Below are 10,014 nucleotides of genomic sequence, written 5' to 3'. Positions count from 1 at the left end.
TGTTGTTTGACTTGCATCCCACTTGGATTTGTTGCACGCGGCGTTGGTGGTGTACGGTGCTTTTTTTCAGGAATATTTTTGCTGGGTTTTTTTCCCCATGGATTTTCTGTTTGCACAGTCAACACAAAGTCACTTTAAGATGTGTTTCTTGTTCGTGTTTTTGTTTTTTTGTTTGTTGCGGTTGCACCCGATTCAAGAGCCGAATGGCTCACAGGGCTATACCAAATAAATAAACTGAAAACACGTAAACTCAACAACACTTATTTCATTGTACCAGGTGCAATGCCCCAGTGAGCTCCTATGTGGCACTTTTGCTGATGCAGAAGCCACCGTGGCTATCAGCAAATGGTAGCTGGACGAGAGAAGCGCGGTTTGTCATCGGCATCAGCGACTTCGCGTGGACATTCATAGCAGCAGCAGGCAAACACTCAAATCACTCCAAACACGCGTGGGTGATGTCGATGCCTCAATGTGGAAGGGGCAAACCGGAGGAGCCGGAGACAAATCCACGGTGACCACGGGGAGAGAGACAGAGAGAGAGACAGAGAGACAGAGAGAGAGAGAGAGACAGAGAGAGAGACAGAGAGACAGAGAGAGAGAGACAGAGAGAGAGACAGAGAGAGAGACAGAGAGAGACAGAGACAAAGAGAGAGACAGAGAGAGACAGAGACAGAGAGACACGCAAACTCCAAATATACAGCAGCAGCAGGCATCGTCAGGGTCGGGCTCGAACCCACGACCTCCTGTATACCGGGCGAGGTAGTCAACATCTCCTAGCCACCACGGCGCCCCTGCATGTGAATGGTGGAGCGGTGGTTTGCGCACTGCACCTGGGTTCGAGTCCCGGCCACGGCTAACGTCAGTGGTGGTGACGTCGGCACGGCGTTTGTGCCAGGCTGGGTGCAGGAGGTCACCGGACAGACCCAGGTGCCATGGGTTGACTGCTGTGCCAGGCTAGGTGCAGGAGGTCACCGGACAGACCCAGGTGCCACGACTTCCTGTGTACCAGGCGAGGTGGTTAACATCTCCCAGCCACGGCCTGCCACTCACCCATCACATCACCACGCCTCACCATTGACGCCACACTTCACCAGACTTCACCAGACTTCACCACACTTCACCATACTTCACCACACTTCACCACACTTCACAACACTTCATCATACTTCACCATACTTCACCACACTTCACCACACTTCACCATAGCTCACCACACTTCACCACACTTCACCATACTTCACCACACTTCACCATACTTCACACTTCACAACACTTCACCATACTTCACCCTACTTCAGCATACTTCACCACACTTCACCACGCTTCACCATACCTCACCATACTTCACCACACTTCACCACGCTTCACCACACTTCACCACACTTCACCAAACTTCACCATACTTCACCACACTTCGCCATACTTCACCACGCTTCACCACACTTCACCACACTTCACCACACTTCACCATGCTTCACCATACTTCACCACACTTCACCACACTTCACCATACTTCACACTTCACCACACTTCACCACGCTTCACCATACTTCACACTTCACTACACTTCACCACACTTCACCATACTTCACACTTCACACTTCACCACACTTCACCATACTTCACCACACTTCACCACACTTCACCATACTTCACCACACTTCACCACACTTCACCATACTTCACCACGCTTCACCACACTTCACCACACCGACACATCACACTGCAACAGAGATCAGCAGACAATAGAAAACAAGTCCCGCTACTCGCTCGAGTAGCGGCACTTTATTGACCCCAAGCGTCTTAATTTTTTGTCCATTCGCGTATTCATTTGTGTCTATATCAAGCTGACTTACGCAATGTATGACGTTTTAGAGAATTACATGGGGGTCACAGGACATCTGGACCAATCCTCGTCTCCCTCTCCCCTCCACACACGCCATAGCCTCCTCCCTACATCGATCACAACACACACAGTACAAAGATCCCCCGTGTAGCCTCTAACAGACTGTTGGGGCAAGTGCTGTTAGCGAGCACACGAGCGGGTGGGTGGCCCGCACCACGCCCGGCCACCTTTGTCTCCCCAGTGGCGATGTTTACACACCGCACCAGGTACTCATTTGATGCTGAGTCGATCTAGAGGAGGCCCAGGACCGGTTCAGATAATCGTCACCGGTGTTGGCCGTGAGCGGGAAGCGAACTCGGGTCACGGGGTTCGTAGCGCAGCACTACGCCACTGCTCCCCACACTTACAGCACACACACACACATTACATACATTACACATACATTACATACACACAACATTACATACACTACATGCATTACACACACACAACATGCATTACATACATTACACATCACACACAACATGCATTACATACACATACACACATTACATACATTACACACACAACATGCATTACATACATTACATACATTACACATCACACACACACACACACATTACATACATTACACATACATTACATACATTACATACACATACACACAACATTACATACACTACATGCATTACACACACACACACAACATGCATTACATACATTACACATCACACACACAACATGCATTACATACACATACACACATTACATACATTACACACACAACATGCATTACATACATTACATACATACATTACATACATTACACATCACACATACATACATTACACATCACACACACATACACACATTACAGACATTACTCACACATACACACCACACACACACATTACATACACTACACATCACACACACATATTACATACATTACACACACATACACAACACACACTACATGCATTACATACATTACACATCACATACACACACAACACACACATCACACACACATCACACACACATCACACACACAACACACACATCACACACATCACATACACATCACACACATCACACAACACACACATCACACACACATCACACACATTACATATACAACACACACATCACACACATCACACAACACACACATCACATATACAACACACACACATCACACACACATCACACACACATCACACACACACATCACACACACATCACACATACATCACACACACACATCACACACACATCACACAACACACACACACATCACACACACACACAACACACACATCACACACATCACACACACATCACACACACATCACACACACACCACACACACATCACACACATCACATAACACACACACCACACACATCACACAACACACACATCACACACACATCACACACACATCACACACACATCACACACACACCACACACACATCACACACATCACACAACACACACATCACACACACCACACACATTACACAACACACACATCACACACACATCACACACACATCACACACACACACACACCACACACACCACACACACATCACACACATCACACACATCACACACATCACACACACACCACACACATTACACAACACACACATCACACACACATCACACACACACATCACACACACACATCACACACACACATCACACACACAACACACACATCACACACATCACATACACATCACACACATCACACAACACACACATCACACACACATCACACACACACACATCACACACATTACATATACAACACACACATCACACACATCACACAACACACACATCACACACATCACATATACAACACACACACATCACACACATCACATATACAACACACACACATCACACACACATCACACACATCACACACACATCACACACACACATCACACACACATCACACATACATCACACACACACATCACACACACATCACACACATCACACAACACACACACATCACACACATCACACACACAACACACACATCACACACATCACACACACATCACACACACATCACACACACACCACACACACATCACACACATCACACACACACATCACACACACATCACACACATCACACACACATCACACAACACATACATCACACACACATCACACACACACACCACACACACACCACACACATCACACACACACATCACACACACATCACACACACATCACACACACAACACACACACATCACACACACACATCACACACATCACACACACATCACACACACATCACACACACATCACACACACACATCACACACACACACACATCACACACACACACAACACACACACACACATCACACACACACATCACACACACATCACACACACATCACACACACATCACACACACACATAACACACATACAGCACAGGCAGCCAAACTCAAGGACGACGCGAGGTCAAACAGCCCCGGCTATGATGGGGTGCGTGGTGGATGGTGTGGTGTGGTGTGAGTGGCGGTGTTGTGTGAGTGGGGATGGTGTGGTGTGAGTGAGTGGTGGTGTGGTGTGAGTGAGTGATGGTGTGGTGTGGTGTGAGTGGCGATGTTGTGTGAGTGGGGATGGTGTGGTGTGAGTGAGTGGTGGTGTGGTGTGAGTGGGGGGTGTGGTGTGAGTGAGGGGTGGTGTGGTGTGAGTGAGTGGTGGTGTGGTGTGAGTGAGGGGTGTGGTGTGAGTGGGGAGTGGTGTGGTGTGAGTGAGTGGTGGTGTGGTGTGAGTGGGGGGTGGTGTGGTGTGAGTGGGGATTGGTGTGGTGTGAGTGAGTGGTGGTGTGGTGTGAGTGAGGGGTGTGGTGAGTGAGTGGGGAGTGGTGTGGTGTGAGTGAGGGGTGTGGTGTGAGTGAGGCGTGGTGTGGTGTGAGTGAGTGGTGGTGTGGTGTGAGTGAGTGGTGGTGTGGTGTGAGTGGGGGGTGGTGAGGTGTGGTGTGAGTGGTGGTGTGGTGTGAGTGAGTGGTGGTGTGGTGTGAGTGAGGTGTGGTGTGGTGTGGTGTGAGTGAGTGGTGGTGTGGTGTGAGTGAGGTGTGGTGTGGTGTGAGTGAGGTGTGGTGTGGTGTGGTGTGAGTGAGTGGTAGTGTAGTGTGAGTGAGGTGTGGTGTGGTGTGAGTGAGGTGTGGTGTGGTGTGAGGAGTGGTGTGGTGTGGTGTGAGTGGTGGTGTGGTGTGAGTGGTGGTGTGGTGTGAGTGAGGAGTGGTGTGGTGTGAGTGAAGGGTGGTGTGGTGTGAGGGGTGGTGTGAGTGGTGTGGTGTGAGTGAGTGGTGGTGTGGTGTGAGTGAGGAGTGGTGTGGTGTGAGTGGGGAGTGGTGTGTTGTGAGGTGTGAGTGGAGGGTGGTGTGGTGTGAGGAGTGGTGTGGTGTGAGTGGTGGTGTGGTGTGAGTGGTGGTGTGGTGTGAGTGGTTGTGGTGTGGTGTGAATGAGGGGTGGTGTGTAATGAGCTAAGAATGTCTGTTTGTGTGTAACACGCACGACGTCACTCCACATGCCCCTCCCCCCATCATTAATATTCATGAGCTGGTGGATTTTTGCCTAACGCAGAAGATCGAGCGGAAATAACTTTTTTTGCAAATTCACTTTAAGTTTGACGTTTCTTTATTGAAAGTGAATCTAATAAATTATTCTACGCAGCAACAAAGTGGATTTGGTGTCTTTGTTTATTTGTTCAGCACTTGAGACAAAAGGTAAGTCCAATTTCTGCTTCTACATTATGGTAAAATAGACATTTCTCGGTGATTTTCCAGATATTGTATCGATTTACAATTAATTTCAACCCCAGCGACCGAAAGCAGAAGAGAATATATTATCATAGTATTGAATTTAAACAAATTGAAGGACAGTTAAATACAGTGCTACAGTGAAATGCAGTGAAGTGTTTGACGAAATACTTTCGTGCAATATTCACTGCTATTACATTTACACAAGATACACAATTATGCTCTGCTCAATATTTTCGTAAATATCACAGCTTCCGTCCTAGTCCGGGCAAAAGGCTGGTGTGCCATACTACTGTTGTGCCGTATAACCACGCGGAGACGATGCATACTGTAAGGGCTGTTGCCGTCCATCAACACTATTACATCCAACACTTTATAAATTCACACCAGAGGTCGCTCTATCTTGGTCCTTACCCCGGACCCCCGAACACAACGACCACGCCTGCATATTCTTGGTTCTTTCGGTAAAGTCACGTTGAAGGGAAACAATGAAGTAATAAAAATATATACATTAAACAATAACATTCTTACGACGTTTCGACTGTAACACCACAAGCAGTCATCATCAGGTGTGAAACCCAACGGCAAGAAACATTTGAAGGAAGTGGCGGTTTGTATTTATTTATTTTTAAACGGGCTACCACGAGAGATTCGTTCATGAGGCTATCCACATACACAAACACGGAGACAATTTCAACCGAGAAGATGGATTCTGGCTTAGCAATCATTGGAAGGATTTGATAAACCATTTCGGGTCTTGATTGTTCACGCTTACGGTGGCTTTCAGACAGCATACATTAATTTTTCGTCTCCCCCCTCCTCTTTTCCGAACATAGATGGACTCGTCCTTCTAAACAAACTGCCAAATCGCTGTCCGTGGTGCTAACGTTTAAAAAATAAACAAATACAAACCGCCACTTCTCTCAAATGTTTCTTGCCGTTGGTTTTTTCACACCTGATGACGACCGCTTGTGCTACCGTCGAAACGTCGTGAGAATTGTATTGTTTTATAAATGTATTTTATTATTTTATTATTTTCCCTTCAACGTGACTTTACCGAAAGAACCAAGAATATGAATCACTGCAGTCACGAAAGCTTTAAATCAAAAGACCACGCCCTCTTCACGGCTCCTCCCCCTAGCTCGGACCCGCCCCTTTGTTCCCGAAGGCACCTCTCACACCCCTCCGTGACGTGGCGTCATCTTTGACTAACAACCCGCTGCGCACGTCCCTCTGTTCGCCCCCTTGTGGTTGCTCACAATACTCCTCGACACCACGATACGCGACACTACTGCATACCTGTCGACCCCTTGTCAGTGCCTGCCTTATTGGTCACCCCGTGCCCTTATAAATATCAACGTTCATCCTCCAAAGTCGCATCACAAGGAGAGAAACACGGACAAATAGACAAAAACATTTTTTTGTGCCCGTATTGGAACGGCTGTACGTCGTATGAATCTGAAAACTCAATTTACCTGTACAGGAATACGGGGTAAACCGTATAGGTTGACACTACTATACACTACACTATACACTACTATACAATACTATACACTACACCATACACTACAACAACAACCGCCATTCGCCACGAAGTGGCAGTGACGTCACCACGATGCTTGTGCCAGGCTATGTGCACCTTGAGGCCATGTGAAGTGTCGAACGCCCGCTGGCAGGAGGTCACGGGGCAGACCCAGATGTCACAGGTCGACTGACTGAGACGGCTGGCTGATGCACCACCTGTGCCCCCTACTGTGCCAACCTGCTGTGCTTTAGCCACCTGGCGCTCCGCTCGTTGTTGTGAGCGTCGCTCCTCCGCCCTCCGTTGTTGTTGGAGGGCGACTGCCTCCAACTGCCCAGTAGCATCCTTCACGAGCCTCCTCCACAGAGGCCGATCTTGACACCGCTGGTACCAGTCATCGGCAAGTCCACTCAGCTCCACGTCCTCCTGTACCACATCACTCCATCTCTTCTTTAGCCCGTACCGCGCCCGTTTAGCCCCCTCGATCCCGCCGAACAAAAGCTGTTTCGGCATGCGGTGGCTGGGCATGCGGGCTACATGGCCCAGCCAACGCAGCCTTGCCTGCCGGAGGAGCTCACCGATGGGATTTTGTCCAGATCTTTTAAGGATTTGTGAGCTCCTCACACAATCCAGCCTGGTTAAACCCAGGATGGATCGTAGGCAGGCCAGCCTAAATATTTCTAACCGGCGAAGATGTTCCATTCGGAGGGTCCACGTTTCGCAAGCATAGAGAAGGGAGGGAATGGCCGTGGCCAAGAAGACCTGAAGCTTCGTGCGAAGCGAGAGACCAGGTAGCTTCCACACAGCGTTACGCAACCGATGAAAAGATATTGCCGCTCGACTGATTCGGAGTGAGACCTCTGCTGTTAAACTGGAGCCGGTCATAAGCACACTGCCCAGGTATGGGAAACTCTCCACTCTCTCCACAACTGCCCCATCACCAATTGGGAGTTGTGGGGGTGGAGTGTCCGATGGTACAAAATACCCAGGCAGGTGCTTAGTTTTGGTGGGGCTGATGGTAAGGCCCCCATCTCTTAGTGGCAAGCTCCAGGTGCAGCAGCAGCGCCTCGAACTCCTACTCTGAGTGAGCAGCAATCACCAGATCATCGGCATACATGACAAGGTTGAGCAATAGGGAGCCATCCCTTGACCGCACCCGGGCATCGATCAATCTCACATTGTATCTGTACCAGATGGAAATTCCTCCGGTACAGTATGTGCGGTACCCCTTCTTAAAGAGGGGGACCACCAGGGCATCCTTCTAATCCTGCGAAACCCATCCAGTGGTCCAGACTGTTGTTATGATGTCATATAGGACAGTCTGTGCACAAACGCCACCCTCCCTCAGCATTTCGCTTGGGAGATCATCTCTGCCCGATGCCTTTCCTGGTCTCAGACTCTGGATCGCCTTCAGTACTTCCTCAACAGATGGCACCTCAGCCAGCCACTCACAGGGGGTGACTTCTTCCAATATTTGAGGCACTGCAGCCTCAGCAGGGTTATCCCCACTTTGTCCCACGTTGTTTTCCTGGCTGAGGGATTTCCCCTCGTCCAGGACCTCACATAAATGCTCAGCAAATCTGCAAACCTGTTTCTGGGGGTCAGAGATTGGATCACCGTTCTTTCCCCTAATGATGGTAATAGGTGTGGCGCTGCAGGTTACTTTTTTGATGCAGTTAAATAGGGATTTGTGATCGCGGGCCATTGAGGCAGATTCCATCTCCTCAGCAACCCGCGACCACCACCCATCCTTGCAGCACCTCACGGCTCTCCAGACCTCCGAGCGAAGGCTGCGGTAAGCCTCCTCATTCTCTGACGTGGGATTCTGTAGCCGATGACAGTGGGCCTGTCGCTATTTCTCAACCTTCCTGAACACCTCCTCTGTCAGCCAGGGTCTCTGGGGAGGTCTGGACCACATACCCAAAGCTGCCATTGCAGCTGCATGAGTCACAGTCCTAAACCTCGCCCATTTACCCTCGACATCAGGAGGAGTCGGGGACGATGCCAACCCCAGCCGCAAGCGATGATGAAATTCTCGCTTGCAACTTTCATCAGCTAGCCGAGACCATGCCACTAAGGGTTTGAATGGGGTCCTGGGTGTACACCCACCACCGGAGTGGAAGAATGGCAGGCGCGTCCTCCAGATGACAAGTCGATTGCGAATCGATACGCAATGACTGCGCTTAACAAAGTACGATCATCACGATTGTTTAACTTATTGCGCAAAAGTAACTGTCACATTTTTTATTAACGACACCACAGCGCCTGTGCCAGGCCAGGTGCACTTCGAGGCTATCACGTGACGCGTCGAAGGCTCGCTCGCTGGCACGAGGTCACGGGACAGACCCAGGTGCTATGGTTTGACTGCTGTGCCAGGCTAGGTGCAGGAGGTCACGGGACAGACCCAGGTGCTATGGGTTCACTGCTGTGCCAGGCTAGGTGCAGGAGGTCACGGGACAGACCCAGGTGCTATGGGTTGACTGCTGTGCCAGGCTAGGTGCAGGAGGACACGGGAAAGACCCAGCAGGTACCATGGGTTGACTGCTGTGCCAGGCTAGGTGCAGGAGGTCACAGGACAGACCCAGGTGCTATGGGTTGACTGCTGTGCCAGGCTAGGTGCAGGAGGTCACGGGACAGACCCAGGTGCTATGGGTTGACTGCTGTGCCAGGCTAGGTGCAGGAGGTCACGGGACAGACCCAGGTGCTATGGGTTGACTGCTGTGCCAGGCTAGGTGCAGGAGGTCACGGGACAGACCCAGGTGCTATGGGTTGACTGCTGTGCCAGGCTAGGTGCAGGAGGTCACGGGACAGACCCAGGTGCTATGGGTTGACTGC

Source organism: Petromyzon marinus, chromosome 43 (genome assembly GCF_048934315.1).
Source record: "Petromyzon marinus isolate PM22_M1 ecotype Great Lakes invasive population chromosome 43, UKy_Petmar_22M1.pri1.0, whole genome shotgun sequence".
In the NCBI taxonomy this organism is placed as follows: domain Eukaryota; kingdom Metazoa; phylum Chordata; class Hyperoartia; order Petromyzontiformes; family Petromyzontidae; genus Petromyzon; species Petromyzon marinus.
This window is presented reverse-complemented; position numbering follows the sequence as displayed.